The following is a 23770-nucleotide window of genomic DNA, read 5'->3' on the forward strand; positions in this document are numbered from 1 at the left end:
AAGCACTTTATTATACTCAATTTTAGTGAGTTACAAAACTGCAAACTAAATGTTTTTCTAAAAATTCTAAATAAAAAAATTGAAATTTTGGTGAAACATTGCAGAATTAATTTGTATAGGTTTTGCACAAAGTATTTGGTATTATATGTTTTTTTGATAGGAAAAGAGCTTTACTTTAATAAAATAAATAATAAACATTAAATAAACTAAGGAAAAATAGCCAAAATTTACTAAAATGTCGAGTCCTAATTTATATTTTGGCCACTGTATGTACTCCTCGATGCAAATCATACACGGTGTCCTTGAACCAGATTCAACTGAATCGGTCTGGAACGATGGAATTTCCGATTAGACTATTTTTGGGGGGTGTTCCTGAGTTAGAATACGTGAAGTTTAAAATCGTAGCAAGTGCCGTTTTTAAAAACGGTAACTTTTTCGATTTTCAGGTGGGTTCTCGATAAGGTTCTAGATGAATGATTATGTATATTACGCGCATGTCTAGGTACTCATTCAAGTGTGGTAAGATCATTTCCGTGCTAGTCAAAATAACCACCAATCTGGCCTAATAAGAAAGAATAGAAAGGTTCCAAGTCAACTCGTGTTGTCTAAATATTGTGATCGCAATGATTTTCCCATGGTTCACGAAACTTTTTGAGCTCGAAATTGTAGAGCGACCTTCAAAGAGAGTCGAGTCCTTAAATTTAGTTGAAAGATAAAAATTATAAAATTTTGTTAAGTAGATAAATTTGATTATTTGATATTCACATAGCTTTTATAATATCCAATAAATGAGAACGCGCATGTCTAGATACTCATTCAAGTGTGGTAAGATCATTTCCGTGCTAGTTAAAATAACCACCAAGTTTATATTCATACGGCCCTTCTCTTCGATTTTCCATGCGAAACACCCAAAACCAACCAAGGTTTGCACGAATAGCAAAATGTTCTCATAACGAAACCGTGCACTGTGCAAGGGGTTTGCAAGTTAACGCGAGAGAATATTTTTCTTCAACCAAAGCCAAAGATTTTTCAAATAAAAAAGTGTACAAAAAATAGGTTCAAAGGGGAATAAGCATACATAAAGAGTACATTCTGTTAAATAACTGACATATTAAGTTCACAGACCTAAAACCAGCCTTGAGTAAACGAACTTTATGGCGACCCCCAACTTAAAACGCGATCATTTTAGTCTTTGTATATGACATTTGCACAGACATATGTACATAGATACTTATAGATATACATATCGTCGTTTAAAGTACAAAACCGCGTATCGCCATTCTGCAAAACCGCGTAACTGACATTGGCTGCCAAAAATTGGATTTGCTCCCACAAGCTATTGGCTCAATCCTCAACCCATCGTCCTGAAATATACTACCCAAAAATGCGATTGCTCTATAAAAAAGAGAACCATTTTGAAATATGAGTATTTTTACTCTCTAGAAAATAATTTATGCAACCTCATATACGCGGTTTTGCATTATCTTGATACGCGGCTTTGCATTTTGTTGATACGCGGTTTTGTACTTTAAACGACGATATGTAATTTTGTATTCACATAAGCACTTAAATATAACGGGCAAATGCAAATATAAAGTACTTGTAGTACGCGTACTCGTAACGCGGTAGATGACACGAAACAATATTTGCCCTTGTATACCGTTTGATGGCAATGCAGTTTATACTACTAAGCATTGGGTTGAAAATAGGTTGGGATGAACATACAAACACATGTACATAAAATGGTACTAAAAGTCAGCAAACATCCACCTATTTATGTACAGTGAAACCCGCTTAAGTAACCAATATTTCTTAATATAATCTGAAGAAAATCCCTCTCTTAAGTACCTCCTCGCTTATTGACCCAGCCTGCCTAAGTACCTAAATTTTTGGTGCCCCAATTACAATTTTACTTATAATTTTCCCCTTTTAAATGGTCTTTTAAAATTCCTTAAAATATTTAAGTATTTTGAAATTCAGTAGCAGCACCTTCGGTGAAAAAAATTCTAAATAATCAACGATAATTTTTAGCCACTTGAAACTGGCACATTATTACACTAAAATTGAATGGGCTATAAAACCGTGTACTCAAAAAACACTTCTGAGAAAAAGTTTAAAATTATGATGATTTTTTTTTAATTGTTCTACAAAATCTTAAGCTTATGTTTATATGGTATTTGTTAGAGAATGGACTGCATTTTAATTGATTGAAAAATCTTAAAAATTATTAAATAAACGTAAGTGGCAACCAATATCATTTTGAATTTGGTACAAAATGATATGCCCAACTTTGACTTTTTAAACAATATAATTCTTGTAAAAATGACATACCATTGCACTATATATTTTTTTTAACAAAGTTTTTCTTTACTTATTTATTTGCTTTAATAATCGTAGCATTTTGGTTTTAAACTATGTATACTTCATTAAATGTTGTTATTCAAGTATTTATGTAAGTTAAAATAAAGATGTAACTATGTATGTACATCTGTGATTATGTTCCTAAGCCTGAGTACCTCAAAAAGCTGACATTTTTTATGAGGTATTTAAGCGGGTTTTGCTGTACAGACATATCTATATAGTAGTATATATATATATGTACATTAGATCGCCTCACAAAGAAAAATCAGTTTCCGTTCCCAATGCGAATCATATAATATGTATTATTTATTTCATGACCCCTACCATAATAATTACTCTTAATCCCATGGAATTCGTGAACAATAGTGCTTTTATTGAAAAGAAAAAAAATGAGTGAATATATTATGTAGGGTCTTACAAAATAAACACTGGTTTTAATAAAACATACCTGTGGCGGCCGATGTGGTGTAGTGGTTAGCAGTGCGCGCTACCAATTCCGCAGGGCCTGTGTTCAAGCCCCGTTACCGACCAGCATCAAAAAATAAAACAAAAAAGTTTTCTTCTAATAGCGGTCGCCACTCATGAAAATATAATCGCCGTTAGGTGTCAGCGTAAAACTGTAGATCCCTCCCCTTTGTGTGACAACGTCAAGGCGCACGCCGCAAATCGGAGTCGATGCACCTCCAAAGGCATGTCAAGGCAATCAATTATTATTGTTATTATTATCAGAGCTGGGCACTTTGATTACGACTACATTTCGATTACTTAGGATTACGATTACTGTAATTGTAATTATAACATGCTTGATTGCGAATACTTTAATTGAAATCCTTAAAATTTTATGATTACGACAACTGTAATCGTATCTAATCGTGCTTTTTGTTATTACGATTACAGTAATCGGAATGCCAAAAATTTTGTGATTACAATTACTGTAATTGTAATCGTAGAAATTATGAATACGATTACAGTAGTCGTAATCGTGAAATTTTTAGGATAACAATTAAAGTAATCGCAATCTTGCAATTCGTGATTGCGTTTACGGTTATCGAGAAATTAATTTTGCTTAGATCAAATGTGGATTTTTATACACCAAAATGGTTTTAAGTTGGGAATTCGCTTAAATATTTTTTTGGAGTTGTTGAAATATTCTAAATAAATCGCAATTAACATTTTCTTGATTACGATAACTTTAATTTAGTCTGTTCCAATAGCAGTCCGGTTTACAGGATTTAGTCAGAACTTACAGGAAGTCGTTCCTATTGACATAAAACCTGTAAGTGGGAACACATTTGAGAGAGTAACTGAGCAACTGTTCCTAGTCAGAAGTTACAGGATTTAGTCCGGAGTTTCTTTTCCTGTAAGTTCATGAAAAGTGTCAAACGATCAGCTGATTTGCAAGTGCAAGCAAAAACAAACAGCGGTGAAAGCAAAGTACCTTATATTTGTAAGAAAATGGAAGTAAACAACGAAATGTTTGAATATGTATAGATTTTAATAATTATTTAGTGATATTTCAGCTAAATTAGTGTTGTACAAATGACATGTAAACAAACCGACTGACGTTTTTACAGGAAATAGTGCTTTTTGCGTTCCTATGCACTTCTGCATCTGTTCTCCTTTTACTCTCATTTGAGAGAGTAAAATTGTAGTTTGACAGTTCCACAGGCTTTAGTCCGAAGTTCAAAGGAACAGACTAATTGTAATCACAATATTTTTAGCATTACAATTAAAATGTTCGTAATCGTAATGATTACAATTACTGTAATTGTATTCTTAAAATTTTTAAGATTAGAATTACAGTATTCGTAATCATGTATTTCATGATTACGATTATATTTATCTTAGTCCTTAAATTTTTAAGCCTACAATTATAACATTTTTAAAGGTAACATTTATGATTCCAATTAAAATAATCGTAATCGTATATAATTTAAGGATTACAATTAAGCAATCGTAATTAAAATGTATTCGTAATCATAAATTGCCCAGCTCTGATTATTATGTACAAGTTTATTTAACATTAAATTCACGCGTACAGTGTTTACATATTAATTAACTAAAACTATATTCGCTTTTCGAACTTTTCTTGGTTTTGACGACCTCTCTTATCTGGTATGTTCAGTGCAGTTCGATAATAGTCATTAGTTAAAGTAGCATTAGTCTGGTTCCCCACTATAATGCTAGTTTGTCTATTCATCTCGTATGTCATTTCCCATATATATAGCACCGAAAAACTGGAATAGAAAAGTGGTCATATGGCGAATTTTGGCATTGTAGTACAATTCCTTTTGTATATGTGAGTATAGTCGTAAGGAAAGCAAAATTTGTTTTTTGTGGAGTCGTCGTAGTCTTGAAATCAATGGTGGTAAACGTTTTTTTGTTTCAACCACGTTGGAAAAGTTATTTAATAACTCGATAAAAATTATACCCATTGTAAACAGTAAAGTTGCTAAAGGTCTTTATAAATACCAAATATGTGGGTTCACTCAGGATTCCTGATGAGTCTTTCATGGAGACAAGGGGTGAGACTCTTTCAGTTCTTCCGGAGACTCATTTCCTTGGAAATCAGGGGAAACTCACAATAAGGGGCTACATATATGTTTGACGTTTGAACATAGTTTAGTTGAGACATTGGTTGCTTGGTTGGCTGGTTGAAGTGGCGAGTTTAACAACTCGAATTAGCACTTATGCGTGCCGTTTTAAAACTACTACTCGCTATTTATCCTGAACAGAAAATATGAAAAGAAACCAGCAGAAGTAGGTAATTTCCTTATTCATCGATAGCATACGGTCAGGTCGTAGGCCTTGAGTTGAGACTTTAATATGGCTTTTCCACTAAGAAAACATGAGGCATCATAATAAACATATGTACATACATATGTATTATATACTATCTATTTATTAGATATGTTTTTAGGTGAGTGCGTATGTATGTATGGCCACATATTATGGCAAATGTGATTTTTTTTAGTAAACAGCGTTTTTATAATCGTATTATCTGCTGATGGTGTTGCATCTGTTGTCGCTGGTGGGGCTACTACTGTTTTAGCAATCTCCCAAACGTCGCGCGATGCCATATTTTTATGTGTGGACTGAGGACGCTGAGCCTCAATTCAATGGTCCGCGAATATGTACGCGCAAAATCTACCTACAAATAAACAGAGAATGGAACTGTCAAACAGATAGAGAGATGGAGTGGCAGACCGGCAGACTGAAACAATGACAGGCCAATAGACTAAAAACAGACTTGCAACACATGTGTGAGATTGTAACTTTTTAGTCAAAAAACAACAAAAAATATATGCATACATATGTACATACAGAGATGCGTGAAGTGCGGCTACACGGAATGAAGTAAAACAAAAATTTGTTTAAAATACGTACACATGCACACATAGTACATACCCTGCAGAAAAAAATTATCAATTGATAAAAAATAGCCCATGTGAAGTTAGCTTTTTTGCGGGATTTCTATAAAATATATAACTTGTAGTTAGCTACAAAAAGCTAACTTGAAACTAGTTGACAAGTAATGCAGGAGTAATGAAGGAGATTGTTTTCTTTAAACGCGTTTCTATTTAAATAACCTGCACTTCGCAAATACTTTTTCGAATTGAGGACAAATAAAAGGAAGATCGAATTATCATTTAGAAGTTATGTCTGCAGCAGAATATGAAAGCAAATATGAAATGTAATAAAATAAATAAAGTAAATAAAAAAAATAAAAAAATATTTTCTTTTTCCTGTTGATATTTTATGTCCAAAAGTAGTTAATTACAAGTTAGTTACATCAAATGCAGAGGTAACCACCCTTGACTACATCTAATGCAGAGGTAACCACCCTTCACTATTTCGCGGCCATCGCCATAGAAATATAGTTAGCTTTCGTCAAAGGAAATATACAGATAATAAGTGAATTTTTGCTCCTTCCTAATCAACTTAAAGTTAACTTATAGTTAGATTCATTTCCTGCAGGGTATGTATTACATATGCATATGTGTTTCGACAAACATATGTGCATGCATTTTAGCAGAGCAGGGGGATAGTTTATTTCTTTTTATTTCAGAAATTTCACTGTGCAAATGTACTTATGAAAATTGAGTGTAATTGATGAGTGCGACTCGCTGCTGAGTGAATTTGAGCGCTTGCTTCCAATGTGTGCATATGTACATATGTATGTCCATATGGAAGAGCCATGCGGTGCGGAAGCACAGATGAGATCGGACGACGGATCCGCGCTGCAGGCGCAGGCGTATAGCGGGCGTGAGCGCTACTACTGATCTGTACACTCTTGAGCATAAATGGAGGGCGTTTGCTACAGGAACAAAGCAGTGTATATAGCCGCCGGGATAGCATGCCGGATTCAACGTCCATGCTCACATCAACCCACAGTTTGGATAATACGCTGCTCTAATTAGGAACATATAGATGTGAAAGCGAATGCTCGGACGCGAACAATTCAATGGTGAAGCCAAAGCATTGTAGGCAAATTTGTGGAACTGTGCCGGCATCAGAAGAGGGTGAGAGTGCCAACCCGATCGAGAACATTTTCAAATCAAGCACTAATTGAGGGAAATGTGAAAAATTCAAAATACGAATGGAAGACCGCGAGCATTAAATATTGGCGTGAATAAATAGTTAGTTACACATTTGTCGAGGTACGAATATGAAAAGTTGCGAACTGCAAATAAGTTCATCATTGTTAAGTGTAAAAGGCACATGCAAAATGCATATACATACATATGTACATATATAACCGTACGCCTTCAATAAAAATTTCCCACTAAATGTTACAAATGAAAAACGTAAAATATTTTCGAATTAAATAAACGAGTAAACTGTTTTGTGGAAACTCGCGCAAAGTGTTGTGAGTGCGAAAACTTTTATGGAATTTTAAGAGTAGATAAACGTACAAATCTTTCGACAGCATATTTATATAATAAAGATCAAAAAGAAATGTATTACATACATACATATATATTTATGTACCTGTATTTTTGCGTCAATTCCTACACATAAAGGAGGAACATAAAATAGCTTAAGCGAATACACCTTACGCATAGTACATATACCAATTTATTGTATACGGTTAGTTTGTGAATATATGCAAGAAATACTTTAACGCTCAGAGAGATCTATTTAAATCCAACGTAGAAGCAGAAGACAGGAAGAACAGAGCACACGCCGCCATTAAGGAAAGTCACCGGAAATATGTGAGACATTTTAATTAATACTAAAATTGATTTAAAGAGCAAACTCTGTAAATGAACGAATGTGTATTTATGAATGTACATATAAAATAAGTACGTACATATGGCACTTCTATATACATACATATGCACAGTACGTAAAAAACATTAGAGATGCATCTGCATACATACATATGTGTGGAAAAATTGTACGCATTTTTTGTATAGCTATGTACTAGTGTCAAAAAGTGAAAATTCATATATGTACATATATGTGCATATAAGTACATATGTATGTATATTCATACACACATAACTGTTAACAGTGCCGCCGGAAGGTTGTAAATAAAAAAAAACTATATGAGCTTAAAAAAAGAGCCAGAAATAGCTAAAGGCTACTAAAAAATAAGTTAAAAAAGGCCATTTTTTGTGTACAACAATTTATTTGTCTTTGTTACACATTGCATTTTTCACATACAAATTTGTTTATTACACGCTATACCTATCTCAGAAAAAATTACCTCATCCTCTTTTCATACCTTAACACAGATAGGGGCCGATTCGTTATAATAGTGTAGAAAGGCCCTATCTCACATCGTCGCTGAAATACAAAAAGCCGTAACTAACTAAAAATCTAAAATTCGCTTTTTGATTGATTATGATGCATTTCATCGAAGTATAAGTCCCCACATCGTTTTATGCAATACAAAATTTAGTTAGTTACGGCTTTTTGTATTTCAGCTACGATGTGAGATAAGGCCTTTCTATATTATGGTAACGATATTATTTTTAAGATATCAGTAGTAATTTCAAAATCATTACAACATTTTTCTAAAATGTATTTTTTAGAGAGCATCAAACATTTAAAAGGGATTTTAGCAATTTTGTTTTATTATTTATTTCCTTAGTCTTTTTAATTTCCTTTGCGCTGATAATAATAACAGATTGGCTCTTACACCAGTGATGGAAAATTGGTGTGCATTGTGCCTTTTCGGCCCTTTCGAAAGCATCCGGCACCTTAAGCACAATCGATTGATGTTCGGCACTATTTTTGCGTAACTCAATGCAACTAATATATATTTCTTTCGGATCGGAATTAAAAATATTTTTTTTTTTTACATTTGATCGTATGTGCAAGCAGAAGAAGCTGGCTTCCGGGTTCTGCATATACGCTTAAAATTTTTGTTTAAACAAATTTCATCTCTATAGCAAATATTAAATATCATTTAATATACACTGTAAATAATCACATACCCAATTTGAATATTCTTTTTGGTACAGAAATATTTATCATTTAAAAATGCTTCGCAATTTAATGTTAAATTTTGCCAAGGATTAAAAAAGAGAACCTTGATGCTGAAATTTTAAAAGCCGTTACGGCTTTCGTGCCAAAGGCAGTAAGCTGTGACGATACGAATAACATTGATGTTAATACGAAAAATGAACTAGTTGACTAAATTATAATTTAGCCTGAATTCCAAAATGTAAATACACAAAGAATCAGGCCTTCTCATTTATAGACCAAGGCAAATGGAACTGTCCAATATTCGCAACAACACCTGAATGCTAGTTACAAGTAAGTTTGCGCAAGATGGACATTGTAATCTGCAAATACTTTAGGAATAAAGGGGACTGATGCTTTGTATTTTTACAATTCTTAATTCCCCTGCAGGGAAACCGCGGACTAGTGAATCAAATTTCTAGTTCCGTACTAGGTCGTTATCCCCAAAAAGGAACTAGTCCGATAGGAACGAGATCCCCACCAGTCCAAAATCGGCGAAAAGTGGTACTTTTAAGAAACTAATTTTTTCAGTTTTTTTCACTACAAATCTATATCCAAAGTGACGAATTTAGAAATAGTTCGGAACTATAGAAAAACTATTTCGGAACTATCGAATAAGGGATGCAGCGGGGGGGCTTGTTTACTTTACATAGATATGTGTTCGGCGGCCTTTTCGTTCAAATACGCTTCTATTCTGTGCTTCGCAGATGCTATTTCATAGTTTGGTAATACAAAACAAAGCTTTGTGTTAACATATTAACATCTTGGGGCCATCTGGAATCTAACCAATAACAGCGAGCACCTATGCAAAGTCAGCTACAGCAAGGTATGTAAACGTACATTTCTTACAATCATTCAAACAAATTTAATTTCAAATTGAAAAAACGTTTCTTTGAAAATAATGTAAAATCGCACACGGAAGAACCGAAAAGATTGAAAAATCATGATACTTTTTTCTTTCGTCTGTCGATTTTAGAACTGGTTCCGAACGATAGAATTTAGGACTAGTTCGGAACTATCGAAAAAGGGGTGCAGCGGGGGGCAATTGACACTTCCTAGGACATCGCCATGTTAAATTCGCCAGTTGCTTGCATGCAAAAGAGATTTATCGCGAACCAGTACTGGGTCTAAATGTACTAGAAGCGCCCCAGTTCAGAACTAGAGATTTTCCCCACAGGGCCAGGGTAAATGATTGAGCGATGATTTTCGTTGATATGTGAATTTTTTTTTTTTAAACTACATATACTTTTGTGTATGCAGTTTTATAGTCCATTCAATTCGCATTGATTTTTGTGAACTTTTTCCGTTGAAGGTATTTCATTCTTTCTTCAATACTCGAATTTTTTGTACATCCAATATGTATAAAAAAGGCAAAAAAAATATTACAAATCAACGCCGCACTTGCACTTTGTAATACTAAAATTTAATGGACTATAAAACTGCATACCTGAAAGTTTCTAAAATTTCTGACAACAAAGTTTTAAATTGGAATGAAATTTTTTTAAAGAAAGTTTTAAACTTTGATTTTTATGTTTTTGTTGTTGTGTTCCTTTGTTGTTGCACTAAATAAAGGTTTTCCGTGAGATTTCTGTTTTCCTTATATGCAAACTGTACTCTAAATATATGTTATAAAGCAAATGGTACCTATCGACGACTTTCAATTTATTGGCACATTGACCTGCATCATAAGCGCACACAAGGGGTGGGTTTTGGGGTTCAAACCCCCCCTAAAGCTAATAACCTCAAATACAAACTGTATCTTAAAGCTAAGAATCCAGCTCTCAAGGAAATTATAAGAAATATTTATTATAATTTCTGTTGCTTGAAAAAGCGCTTTGCTTTTGCTGTAAATTTTCATGAGGAAATGAATATACGAGCATTTTTTTCTTGAGAGCTGCAAACTGATTTAAGAAATTTTGGTGGAAGAAAATATCTTTTCATTTCTCGTCCGTCGTTTTATATGAATTTTTGGTTTTTCTAGAGAGTTCAGTTAACTTTTTCGGTATTCGAAATATTAAAAAAATCGTGAAAAATCACCATCTCTATCGAAAGCCAGAAACCTGAAATCGAAAAAAGGAACATAAAAGTGCAAAAATTCATGGAATCAATAAATTTATTTTTACTGAGTCTTATTTAAAATTTTTTCTTAGGTACTTTTGAAAGTTGAGCGCATCGAACACAACAAAGAACACAACGGGCTTCAATTCTTATATTCAAATTTAGGGGTACCGTTAATTTCTTCATGATCCAATCATCGGATCTCTAAACCAAATTACGGGACGAACCTTGAGGTACCATCTTTCTACAAAAAAATGATTATTGAAATCGGTTCACGTGGTCCAAAGATACGTATTCCGGCGAATTGATAACCTCCCCTTTTTTTAAAGTCGGTTAAAAGTGTTTGAGTTCTGTTAATCTTATGTAAATAAAGTGCAATTTATGAATTTTAAAACGTTTATTTATTTATTACATACTGTACATAAATCTTGCATAAATATATTTTAAAGAGCGTATTATCTGAAGAAAATTTTCAGTATTTTCCGGTGATATATCTTCAGAAATATAAAACCCCCATAAAATATATTCCTGGGTGCGCCCCTGACCTGCATTAAGGCAAATTTTTCTCGAGGAAATCGGCACAATTTTAAATTTTGATTTTCCATCACTGGCTTACACATACGTTAGTGTTTTGGCCGAGCTTCTCCTCCAATTTGTAGCGTGCGCCTTGATGTTGTTACACTAAGTGGAGGGACCTACAGTTTTACACCAACTACGAACGGCGATTGTATTTTTATGAGAAGCTGATTTTTATGGCAGAAATACTCGGTTAAACCAGGCCCTGCGGAGTTATATCGCGCAATGCAACCTCATCGTTGCTGAATAAAAAAAAAAAACAAGAGAATTAAAAACTGGTTTGCAAAGTTCTTGAAACAGATTTTCACTAAAAGAATTTTTAATTTATTTCACTTTTACTCAGAACCCAAATTTTATACTAGTTTAAATTGGACCTTTCGTATATTAAAAGTGTTCGCCTTTTATTTTCAATCATTGTTAGCTCATTATAGGTATAATTACCGTTTTATTTCAATATTCATAGTCATCCAATTCATCTAATTGATATACATAAAATATATGCAATACATGTTTGTATTAAAAAGGTTATTTCAAAAATAAAAAGAGGCTAGAAAAAAGCTAAAGCGAGGCCAGAGAATAAAATAAAAGGCTAGGTCATACATACATACATACCCTGCAGGGAGTGACGTTAGCTTATACCTAACTTTAGTCTGTTTACGCGAACACTAGTGCTAACTATTAACTGTGTATTTTGTTCGAAAAAAGCTAACTACTTTTGTGGGGCGATGACCGCAAAAAAGTCAGACCTGGATACCTCTGCATTACATGTCAACTAACTTGTAACTAACTACTTTTGGACATAAAATATCAATAAGAAAAACAAAATATTTTTTTGTTTTTTTACTTTTTTATTTACTTATTTATTTACTTTATTTTATTACATTTCATATTTGTTTACATATTCTGCTCTGGGTGGCCCCATATTCGAACACCGTCAGACATAACTTCAAAATGATAGTATAAAATTTCGATCTTCCTTTTATTTGTCCTGAATACGAAAAAGAATCTGCGAAGTTCAGAAAAAAAGTGTATGAAAGTAATTTTTGTATGAGGATATTTGATTGAAACTTGTAAAGAAAACCAACTCCCGATTGCGTCTGCATGACTCCTGCACGACTTTACAATTCACTTTAAGTTTGTTTTGTCATAGCTAATTAAAAGTGAGGTAATAATCGAAATCTCGCCAAAAAGCTAACTATGAGTTGGTTAGTTTTAACAATTGATAATTTTTCACTGCAGGGTATGTATGTATATATGAGTTCGTATGTATGCGCGTAACTGCCTAGCAATGACAAGCCAATTCAGTTAGTAAACATACCAATTCAATAACTGGTTTGAGTTTAAGCGACGATACGCGATTAGCGATATCTATGTTTGAATTGTCAAAGCTAGAGCTAAAGCAGGCACGAGTCCACGTCGAAGTGGTCAAGATTTTTCAAATGAATTTTCTGTTGTGAATAACTTCAGTTCAAATATACATACGATACGAGTATAAATAAAAAATGTTTGAATTTAAATTCATTTGCAAAAAATAAGTATATATATAAACTAAATAAATACTTTTCTGTTTAAGATAATGAAATTGAAAATCTGCTACAAAAAGATAACTTTAAAAATTAATTAAAAAAGTAAAATAATATTTTTTCCACGGCAGAAGGACTCGAACTTTGGATCCCTCAAATGACACGCTAGCGCTCCGCTCCTTCGGCCATTCGAGTGTTGTATTTCTTTCTTTATTTCTTTCTCGAGTGTTAAATCGGCAGATTACCACTTCAAATGGCTACATAGTATTTCTACTACTTATGTAGTAGGTGGTAATGCATAGCCGAATAATTTATATTTCGGCGGACATCGCCATATTAAAAGTACCAGTTGCTAGTATAGGGAAAAAGTATTCTAGTTCACAACTAGTAGCATTCTCTGCTGGGTATGTCCATATGTACATACATGTGAATATAATACATGAACAGGCGCCAACAGAATGAAATTGTGAATGAGATTCATTGAAAGAACTCGCATCTTCGCCAAACGCAGAGTTCATTTGCGCAAAAAATTATAAAGTGTAGAAGACTAAAATGAAATGAAAACAATGATTTTCTCTATGTCTTACAAGCATTTTGATTTTTTGGTCGCAGGCATGCAATAATTTGAAACTTGTATTTATACGGGTTCCCTTAAAGAATAAACTATTTATAATCAGGGTATTCATCAAAAAAATATAAATGCAAGCGCGTAAACCACGTAAACTTACTTAATTAGGTATGAAAAATGGGTTATGAGGCATTTGTGCGGTTATGAATACCCACTAAAATAATAATAAAAAAATAAAACTTAATAAAACTTACTTATATGTGGTCCCGTTATAATTTTGCAATTTGGAGATTGTCTATAAATTTTTTACGTTGCTTCTTGGGTTCAGCGTCTACCGAAGAAACAGGGTCTGTTCGAGGCACTTAATAAAGACCGCAATACTGCAGCGATGGTGAAAAATTGCAAGACTGTTAAAAATTCGCAATTGAAAAAAAAACGTTGCCAGAAATTCGCACCGAACGTGATACTTTAACAATTCGCGCAACAATGCGATTGTGATTGTAACTCGAACAAGCCCATAATGGATTCGAACAAGCCCATAATGGCTTTTACCATTTTTCAAATGTTGTATAGCTTTCTCTCTCGTCTCTTTGTCATGGAGGCCCTCGTTGTTTTTATCTGAAAATCTGGAAAGCAAGGGTACATCTATGGAAATGATTTACGCTCAATCAACTTAGCGTCCTTTGTTTCCAAGACATTAGAGGGTCCCTCGACGCGCATATCTGTGTTATGTTTCACGACGATTGTATGCCTGAGGCACGTTTGCATACTGCTGCACTTCAAGGCGCCGGTTGAACAGTTGAGAGATCACTCGAATTTAAGTGGTATACTCTAGTAGCTTTCCTTGACATATAAGGAGCATTTAACAATGTACCTTTAATAGATATTAACAAAACTTTGGGCGAGGCGTAACACTTGTGCGGTCATTGCAAATTTGGACATGGCGTCTTAGAAGCGGTTATTCGTCGAACTAAATATTAAAATCGTCGAAAAGGTCATGTGTTTACCTGGTCAATGGTCTTAAGCCCCACAAAGGGATTCAGTCACCTTTCGCACAGAATCGTCGGTAGGACCTTGTTTGCAACACTAAAGGCCTAATTGGCGCTAAAAGCAGGATCTCCCTTCACGTGGTTTGGCCAAATCTAACTGAAATTTAAATTTTCGATTATGTATTCATCCGCCCAAATTTGCTCTTAGTAACTGGTAAATTCTCCTAACCAAATCTACATCACCGACTTGAACAGCTCAGCCACTATACTGTCGTCTCCCGGGGCCTTGATGTATTTAAGTTGTTCTTACCTTGCCTCTGTAAGGTGGAGGGCTATCCATTTATGGAAGAGTTAAGAAAAGAAGCATACCGATATTGTGATCACGTTTGTTCCAAGACATGCGCTTGCAGCCGCTGAACAGGCTAATAAACCAAATAAGTTTTAGTGGCGCCACTGAAGCTCCTTTCTTTTTTATGGGATCTACGGGTCCACACGGATTGATAACCGCATGGTTAAACCAAAATTCTGAAGCCGAAGACGTTCTCTAGATGAAGCTTATCACGATGCGAAAGTAGCGTAGAATACGCTCTATATCCCTGTGTTAATCGATGCCCTGAACGCGAATCGAAGATCTGTTAACCTCTATAAAGTTGGCCTGGTCGTTTGAAGATCAAATTGGAAATGATTCATTGAATAAACTTGAAAAAATCATATATGTACATGCGTTTTTCGACTCGCTGAACCCGTATACGAGGTCTGTTAACTTTCATACTTAAGCTTTTGTTGTCTCTGAATCCGAATATGGGGTTTCCTAGATTCTTTAAGGTCAAGGTCAAAGTTGGAAGAACAGAATTGAATTTTCAAGTGTACCAGTAGGCACATTCGCTTTACTTCCTTATCCATCTTGGAAAAGGCATGTCGAAAACGGCTTTAAAATCAACGAATAGCTGGTGGGAGTTGATCCTTTTCTTGCGGGTCTTTTCCAAGATTTGGCGCATTGTGAATACCTGGTCTCTGGTGGATTTGCCGGGTCTAAAGCCGCACTGATAAGACCCATTCAGTTTGTTGACTATGGGCTTCAGTCTTTCACACAAAACACTCGATGAGACATTGTAACCTATGCTTAGAATGCTAATCACGCGGTAGTTGGCGCTTGGCGGGATCACCTTTCTTGTGGATTGGCCAGAGCAGACTTAAATTCAAGTCGTCTAAATTCTGCACAAGAGCTGATGCATGCACCTATCAATTCCCCGCCGCCGTACTTAGAAGGCTGTCAGCTCCTGCAGCTTTGTTGTTTTTCAATTGCGCTATCGCTATTCAAACTTCGTCAGTTGGTGGAACATTGACGCCATCATCATAGACTGGGGGTTCGGGTTTTTCTTCCTTTCAGCTTACAGTGCTTCTCCCGTTCAGTAGGTTGGAAAAGTTTTCCCTTCATAATGTAAGCATGTTCTGGACGTTGGTCGAAATGGTTGTTCTTACAGGAGTTCCCTCTGGTCTTGAAACCTTCCGTAAGTCGCTTACCTCTCCAGCCTTCAAATACGTCTCTCTTAACTCTTCAGTTCCCTATAGTGGTCCCACATAGCTTACGTTACGCCCGATCGTAGCATGGACCTGTAGGCGGCATCCTTTTTCTCGGCATCTTCTTGACACTCCTCAACGTACCAGTTGTTTAAGTGGCAGCTGAACTTAAACTACAGCCCGCTAGCATAGGCTCAATCAGGGCCCATTGTAATACTACAGAGATCCAGAACCTATACTCCTTAAACATCTCTCGAACCTTAGAAACTGCCGTGTTTCAGGCTTTGCAGTTGCACTTACATTACTAAAATTCCTATACCTAGGGAGTCCTGTATTTAAAGACACTGAACGCCCCCGCTACTCTATTTTCTAATTTGAATATGTACTATAAAAGCACTACATTTTAGCTACCTGTTTATCTGTTTGAAACTGATTAAGTAATACTTTGTTTAATATTTGCATACATACTTATGCACATATATATGTGTGTATACTCGTATGTCTAACTGGGTATTGTTTGCCTATTTGTTTATATTTAACATCGAATTCGTGGATAAAATTTTGCAATGAATTTACTGTTTTGAAAAGGCATCTATAAATAGCAAATTGCGTTTTCTCTTATTTTCCTATTCGATGCTGCATTTACACACACACATTCATACATATAAATATACATATACACATATGTACCATACATATTCTATATATAAGAGCGTTTCAGACGTAGCAAAGCCATCTATTTCGAAAAGTCTATCAAAATGGGAAGTACCGGAAAGCAATTGCATGAGGAGCCACACTTTGCATGTAAAGTGTCATTCACAAAAAGTTTTTTTGTTTCCGAAAGTCGAAATTGCGGATCATCCTTTTTGGATGTTCACACAGCGAATGAATTTCTAGCTATCTCTCGGGATTATAAAACGCAACCCTGAGCAGTGATGCCAGATTGTGGGTAATTTCCCTATTTGAGGGATATTTTGCAACAAAAATTATTAAAAGGGAAAAAGGGACATTTCAAATAAATACGGGATTTTCTTTCGATGCAGTTATTGTTGCATAATTATAATTGATCCAAATTTAAGAATATTCGACATACTTACGTAATTAATCTTTCTGAAGATGTGATGTGGAATGAAATGGTATATAATTGTTAAAAAGTATAAGGACAATTGCGAAAATTCTCTTACGTTAACCAATTCAAGCGCTGAGTAAGAAAGAATCTTTTCAGTTGTTACTGCTGTTTCATGTAAAAAGCGGAACAAATTATCTGATGAAATGTCAAATTACACATGAATGTGCTTCAATTTTTAAGTCACCAAAAAATTCTTTTAGACCCTTAGTGAGTGAGCAAAAAAATTAAAGTGAAAAAATGAATGAGTGAAAAAAATGCAGAAAAAGGGGTTTTTTCTTAACAGCGGTCGGCCCCCGGCAGGCAATGGCAAACCTCCGAGTGTATTCCTGCCATGAAAAACAGCTTCTCATAAAAATACACTCGCCATTCGGAGTCGGCGTAAAACTGTGGGTCCCTCCCATTTGTGTGACAACATCAAGGGGCACGCCACAAATTGGAGGAGAAGCACATAATATGTGTAAGCGCCAATCTATTATTATTATTTTATATGAATTTTACTACTGAATCATGTGTATATTTAAATTCGTTGAGAATTTTGTGGGATAAATTTTTAAGATGTGGGATTTTTAACAGAGAATATCTGGCATCACTGACCCTGAGCCGCTTTGCTGGTTCTTTATTTCTCGTTTAATACATGTTATTTTCAGTTTAAAGATTAATATATTATCCACAACTAAACCGTCACTACACACGAATAAAGGCGCGCGAATGTTTTGACGGCGAAAAAAGGCGAGGAGATTTATACCTCATCAAGCACTGTCCAGATTTTCAGAAAAACGAGGTCAAATTGTAAAAATAGCGTTTTTTGCAATATTTTGGAAGGTCTAGAAGAAAAACAAAAGGTGATAGAACTTAGGCTTAAATTAAAGCTACAACTGTCGGCTAATATCTCTGAAAATCTAGCAAAGTATTTTTTTTTTCAACATATTATATTTTAAGACTTCCACCAAAATTCCAAAAATTTAATTTTTATTAATAAAAACAGTTTTTTTAAAACATTATCTCAGATGTCAAAAATTTTAAGCATAAAAAGTTTGCATAAAAATATTAAAAAAAAAATTCTACGGAATAATAATATAATAATGAGATTTTAGGTACTGTTTTGAACTTGTTTCAAAGACTGGTTTAAGAAAGACTTGAATAACTCTGCCAAAATTTTACTAATTTAGACTTGTGAGCAGGCAACAGATTTTTATGACATAAAAACTTATAAAATACAAAATAGGCAGGAAAAGGCACTAAAATACGAAAAAAGGCAAAAGAAGGCATTAAAAAGACAAAAACCGAAAAATAATCAAAAAATACAATTATTTTAGAAATATTTACATATTTTATAAGTAAAAAGAGAAAAACTATGAACCATTTTCATTATGGGGGTCGACATTATCGTATTTTACAAAAACCAAATTTTACAGGGAAGTGTATTTTGTATTTTTCTCTGTTTTGGCTAGCACCATCAATACCAAAATTTAGATTTGCTGAGATAATTGAGAAATTGTAGAAAAAATCATTGGCACATACGATAAAATTTACAGTAAATTTTTGGGGTAGCTATTGGGGTCAAGCTGTAATATTTGAACAGGTGATACATTCGGGTTGTAAAACAAAGTGGCATCAAAAAGTGAATTTCGTAAAAAATGTAACATACCATAATTTTGCGCAAGGGGTCGATATGAAAAACTTGTACTTTGACTATTTTCTCTTTTCGAGTTTTTTATTCACGAAATTTACTATCTATAGTTGTAGTAACATTGAACCACACGATGCATTTGGCATTTTTCTGGCAGTATTTTCTTTAAATTTTTGGGAAGAAAAGCATTGAATATACTAAACGTGAGCTCGACGTGGGTTGGTACAACTGGCGCCCAATTTAAATATGGAACGTTGAAAACTTTTATATTACCAGAAATAAGGTCTTTTTCCTTGCCTCTTACAATTAAAGGTTGAAAAGGCAAAAAAGGTAACATCAAATGAGTATGCATATATGGAATCAGGGAAAGCTAAATCGTGGATATTCTTAATCGAATATACTCTATCTCTTTAGCAGAAAAAAGGCAATTTCCATAAAATCCGTTCCCTTCTTATGAGGTATCATTGGTAAGGTATTTTCTCAGCCTTTTAATTTATTTGCGAATAAGCTCATTCAAAGTATGAGAGGGGAAGGTAAGATAAACGAGTGTCATTCCATGTTGAATTAAGATTAATGGTATTGAATAAAGAAAAAATTGGGACGTGAATGAGAAAGGGTGAGAAAATACCTTTCCACTGATACCTCATAAGTCTATATCGGTGAAGTTGTGGAGCAGTTATTCAAGTTTTTCTTACACAAATCTTTGAAAAAAGCTAAAAACAGCATCAAAAATCTCATCTTTATGATTAAGTTGATACAATTCTTTAATATTTTTATGTAAATTTTTTAAGATTAAACTGTTTTGTCATCTGAGTGGATTTTTTCCAAAATATCCTTTAAGAAACTATTTTTATTCATAAATAAAATTATAGTTTAAAAAACTAAAACCTCGCTATTATAATTTCCATTCGTACTGTCATCATTTTTGTGGTGATGCAGACTAATGTACAGTAATCGAAAAAATTATAGCCGCACCAAATCAACAATATTAGGTTAAGCGAATTCGCGCGAGTGAGGTGGTTTTAGTGCGCAGCTTTTATTCGCACAGCTGTTTGTACTATCATCATCAGACTTTTTTTCCAGAAGCGTTAAGCACTGAACATTCCGTAAGCTCTTGTTGCTGCACTTGATAGTAGTTGGTTGAATAAGGAAAATGAATTAGCAACAAGAGCTTACGGGATGTACATAGCTCAGTGGTTAACGCTTCTGACTTCGCACATCGATGATGCGGGTTCGATCCCTGCTCAAGTCTAGAAAAAAGAAGTCTGATGATAATAGTACAAATATCTGCGCGAATAAAAGCTGTGTACTAAAACCTCCTTACTCGCGCGAACTCGTTAAGCTAATATTCGTTAAGTTCTCTGGGTACATACAGCTATAACACGGTGCGACAGTAAATTTTACACATAAAAAAGAATATACTCGCGACACTATGTAAATTATAGTAAAACTGCGTACTTAGTTTTTCTCTCGGACGTCAGCATTTTTTTTAAGACTTTGAAATTTAAAAAATAACGAGCCCTAACCGCCAAAATAACGTAAGCGACATTTATTTCAAAAATTTCTTTTTGATACAGAAATATTCCTAGAGCATTTAGATGCATTTCTGAATCAAAAAGAAAATTTTGAAAAAAATGTCGCTTACGTTATTTTGGCGGTTAGGGCTCGATAAGATTGTTTAAAAAAATAAAAATATTTAAAAAATTCAGCGCAATGTAGAATAACAGTTTGGGTATCATACTAAAGAAAAAATTCTCTAGAATTATAAAACATAAAATTTTTTCGTGCATAAGGGCGATGGGTATGGAAAATGGCCTTTATAAATTTAGTCCTTAAATATCCTTGAAAATTTGCAATATTTCTTTTTTTAATTATTATTTGAGGACTAATATACGCACGGCCTCATCATCGAACTTCGACCTGCAAATTTGATTAACTTAAAGAGATAAAATTTATTAAAACGCGTTTTCAATACCCATTCGTCGTTGCAAAACCAAGAACTTTATTGTTCTTAAATTCTACAGAACTTTCTCTCTCATTTGGTACCCTTATTGTTATTCTACATTGCAGGGATTTTTTGTTTAATATTTTTTTTACTTAATCATATCTTTAAAATTTCAATGTCCTTTGAAAAAAATCCTGACGTCAGAGTGAAAACTAAAAACACGGTTTTACTATATTTGGCCCGTAGTTTTGTGAATATATCGATTCTTTCGTGTATTTTGCATTTTTTTGGTTTTTGTCGCACGGTGTATTATGACCTTGAATCCGATGAATTAACCACAGCAAAAGTAAACATTTTTTACTTTCTCACTGATTACACTTGAGGGAAATCGTTCATTCTATGTATGCACTCAAAAAATTAATTAGCTTATTTCGCCAATGGGAAAGTAAGCAAAATTCAATTCAAATGGTATTATATAGTGTAGTATTGTATACATATACCCTGCAAAACAAAGTTCCCAAAACATGAACGAAATTTATAAGATTAGATGTAGAAAACGTATCGATTGTAGCGATTTCTTTACGAATTTTTAAATGAAAAATTTTAACTTGTAAAGAAATTTACCTACGATTTTTTAAAGACAACGCTAAAAATTTTCTTCACAGCGCAGTGTTATTATCATTGATTTACCGATTTTTTCGGAAATTTCGTAAAAGAATCGAAGAGCGCCTAGTATTACCATTCGGCAAAAACTCAGAAAGGATAGGAATTATTTATTTACCGATTTTCTAAGATTTATCTAGTATTCAAATTACTCTGAAAGTATAGTTTACAGGGTATAAAAGAAGTACGCAAATGTACGTAATACACGCTTTGTATGTATGTATGTGCGTACATATAGGTAGATATGTATTTCACATTAGCTTTTTTCGTATTAAAACGTTTGTACATATATACAGGCACGTTTTTCCGCCGGAAGTGTACAAAATAAAGAAAACTGTTTATTAGATCGAAAAATGTATTAGTTTCTGCCGGTTTCGCGACGACTGCATTCTAAATTCAAATAACAAATAATTTTTTACTTAAGTTGAAACTGGCTCTTTGTGTTGTAATTGTTCTTTTGTTAAAAATTAAGTAAGAGATTGACCTTTGTCAAAGACACCAAGCTACGCGCTTTCCTTTCAGAGTTAAGATATGTATATATGTAGATATTTTTAATCTGCTAAGCAAAGTATTATTAATTATCATTATTATATAAGTTTTCATAGCTACAGAAAAAAAATAATTTTATACTTAAATCAAGCCCAAGCAGCTTGACCATTACCCTGCAGCAAATCAAACTGGTTCAGAACTCCCGCCGAACTAGCTTTGAAAAGACACTGTGCTGATTCCTCATCTATCCCAAATTAATGCTTCCAACTGTCTTTTTTAACATGGCGTTGTCCTAGGAAGTGGCAGTTTCCCGCCTCTGAAGAACTTTTGAACTCGAAGAAGAATTATTGAAATCGGTTCACGTGGTCCAAAGCATACATAAAAATGAAAAAATATTTATTACATGCTGTACACAAAGCTTGCATAAATTAAATATTTTAAAAGGCATATTATCTGAAGCGAATTTTTAGTATTTTCCGGTTATATTAGAAGTTTAAAGCCTCCCCAAAATATATTCCTGAGTGCGCTCCTGTTTTCAAATATCTCGAATACTGCGCCACCTATCGGATAAACTTGTCTTTCGTATTGCATTGTCATCGGGTTCTGGTTGGTCAAAAATTAATTGCAGGATTTGCCTTAACAAACATACTTACATACATACAAAGCAAGTTAAATAAAAGCTTGTAAAAAATGTAAATACCAAACAAATGAAAAAATATCTTCCCGTGAATAAACAATCCGTAAGGAATTGATTACAGTTTAAAAAGAAACACTCCATTTAATGAGTTCAGCGCCGAAGGCAGGCAACTAAACTGATTAGTCGAAAGCGCGCCGATTCTAGTATATCGATGAAAATTTACCGTTCCTAGAGAGGCGGGGTGAAAGGTTGTATTTATGACTTCTGCTTTTCCCTCTCTAAGCCCAACTGGTTTTTTATCAACTGTCACCATGACTTCTTTTTTCCACCTGCCTCCATATAGTCGAAACACTATGGGCTGGTTTCTCCAACTCAACTTAACTTAGTTTAGCCATTTTTTGGACTTAAATCAAAAGTTAGCCTACTTTTAATTCAGCTTATTCTTGACTAAGTCCAAAAAATTGGCTAAACTAAGTTAAGTTGAGTTGGAGAAACCAGCCCTATGATTCGGAAGTCTAGTCGAATAGACAAAAATTGCATACTCTAAGTTTTGAATTGACGGCCATAGTCTTTTCTTAACTTCGTTGTCCAACCCACGGAGTTCCTTTGAAACAAATACATTTATGCAGTTTTACCATAAGTACTAAAAAACTTGCAAAAATGCTTTGTAGCCCAGCTAAGTAAGACATTCAAGGTTACAATAATTCGCACAGAACTGAAAATTGGTATGAGTGTCAAAAGACCCCATCGATCCCACGTCTGAAAAAAAATTGATTCAAGGTCAAAGGTCGCCTTAATATTTTTTTCCATTTTTTCATTCAAACGGTAAGGTTAATCATGAAAATAGGTGAGACGAAAGAGATTATACAATTATCTATAAAACTGTTATGACTCCTTTGTTCCTAAGAATTCCCATTTCTGAGTTATGGCGATTAAAAAAGTTTTAATAATAATAGATTGGCGCATATGTTAGTGTGTGGAGGGAGTGTGGAAGGATCTACAGATTTACTCCGACTCTGAACGGCGATTGTATTTTTATGACAAGCTGTTTTTCATAGCAGAAATACACTCGGAGGTTTGCCATTGCCTGCCGAGCGGGAACCGCTATTCGAAAAAAAAAACTTTTTTGTTTTTTTTTTTATTTTTGAAGTTGGGTTGAACCGGGCTCAAACCCAAGCCCAGCGCTGTGGTAGCGCGCACTGCTAGC

At 34.2% G+C, this 23770-nt stretch overlaps 1 protein-coding gene across 2 annotated transcripts in view; it reads left to right on the plus strand.

The window, feature by feature from the left end:
• Window positions 1–6547: 6547 nt before the first annotated feature.
• LOC118746177 (fibroblast growth factor receptor homolog 1) overlaps window positions 6548–23770 on the plus strand; it is a 28897-nt gene continuing 11674 nt past the window's right edge. The window contains exon 1 of one of the 2 annotated variants that reach the window (XM_036479982.1): window positions 6548–7577. The gene's annotated coding sequence lies outside the window, so the exon portion shown is untranslated. The remainder of the gene's footprint in view (window positions 7578–23770) is intronic. The other variant, XM_036479989.1, reaches the window with a different exon arrangement.

This window comes from Rhagoletis pomonella, unplaced genomic scaffold (assembly GCF_013731165.1).
Source record: "Rhagoletis pomonella isolate Grant_MI unplaced genomic scaffold, Rhpom_1.0 Rhpom_scaffold_00001, whole genome shotgun sequence".
NCBI lineage: Eukaryota > Metazoa > Arthropoda > Insecta > Diptera > Tephritidae > Rhagoletis > Rhagoletis pomonella.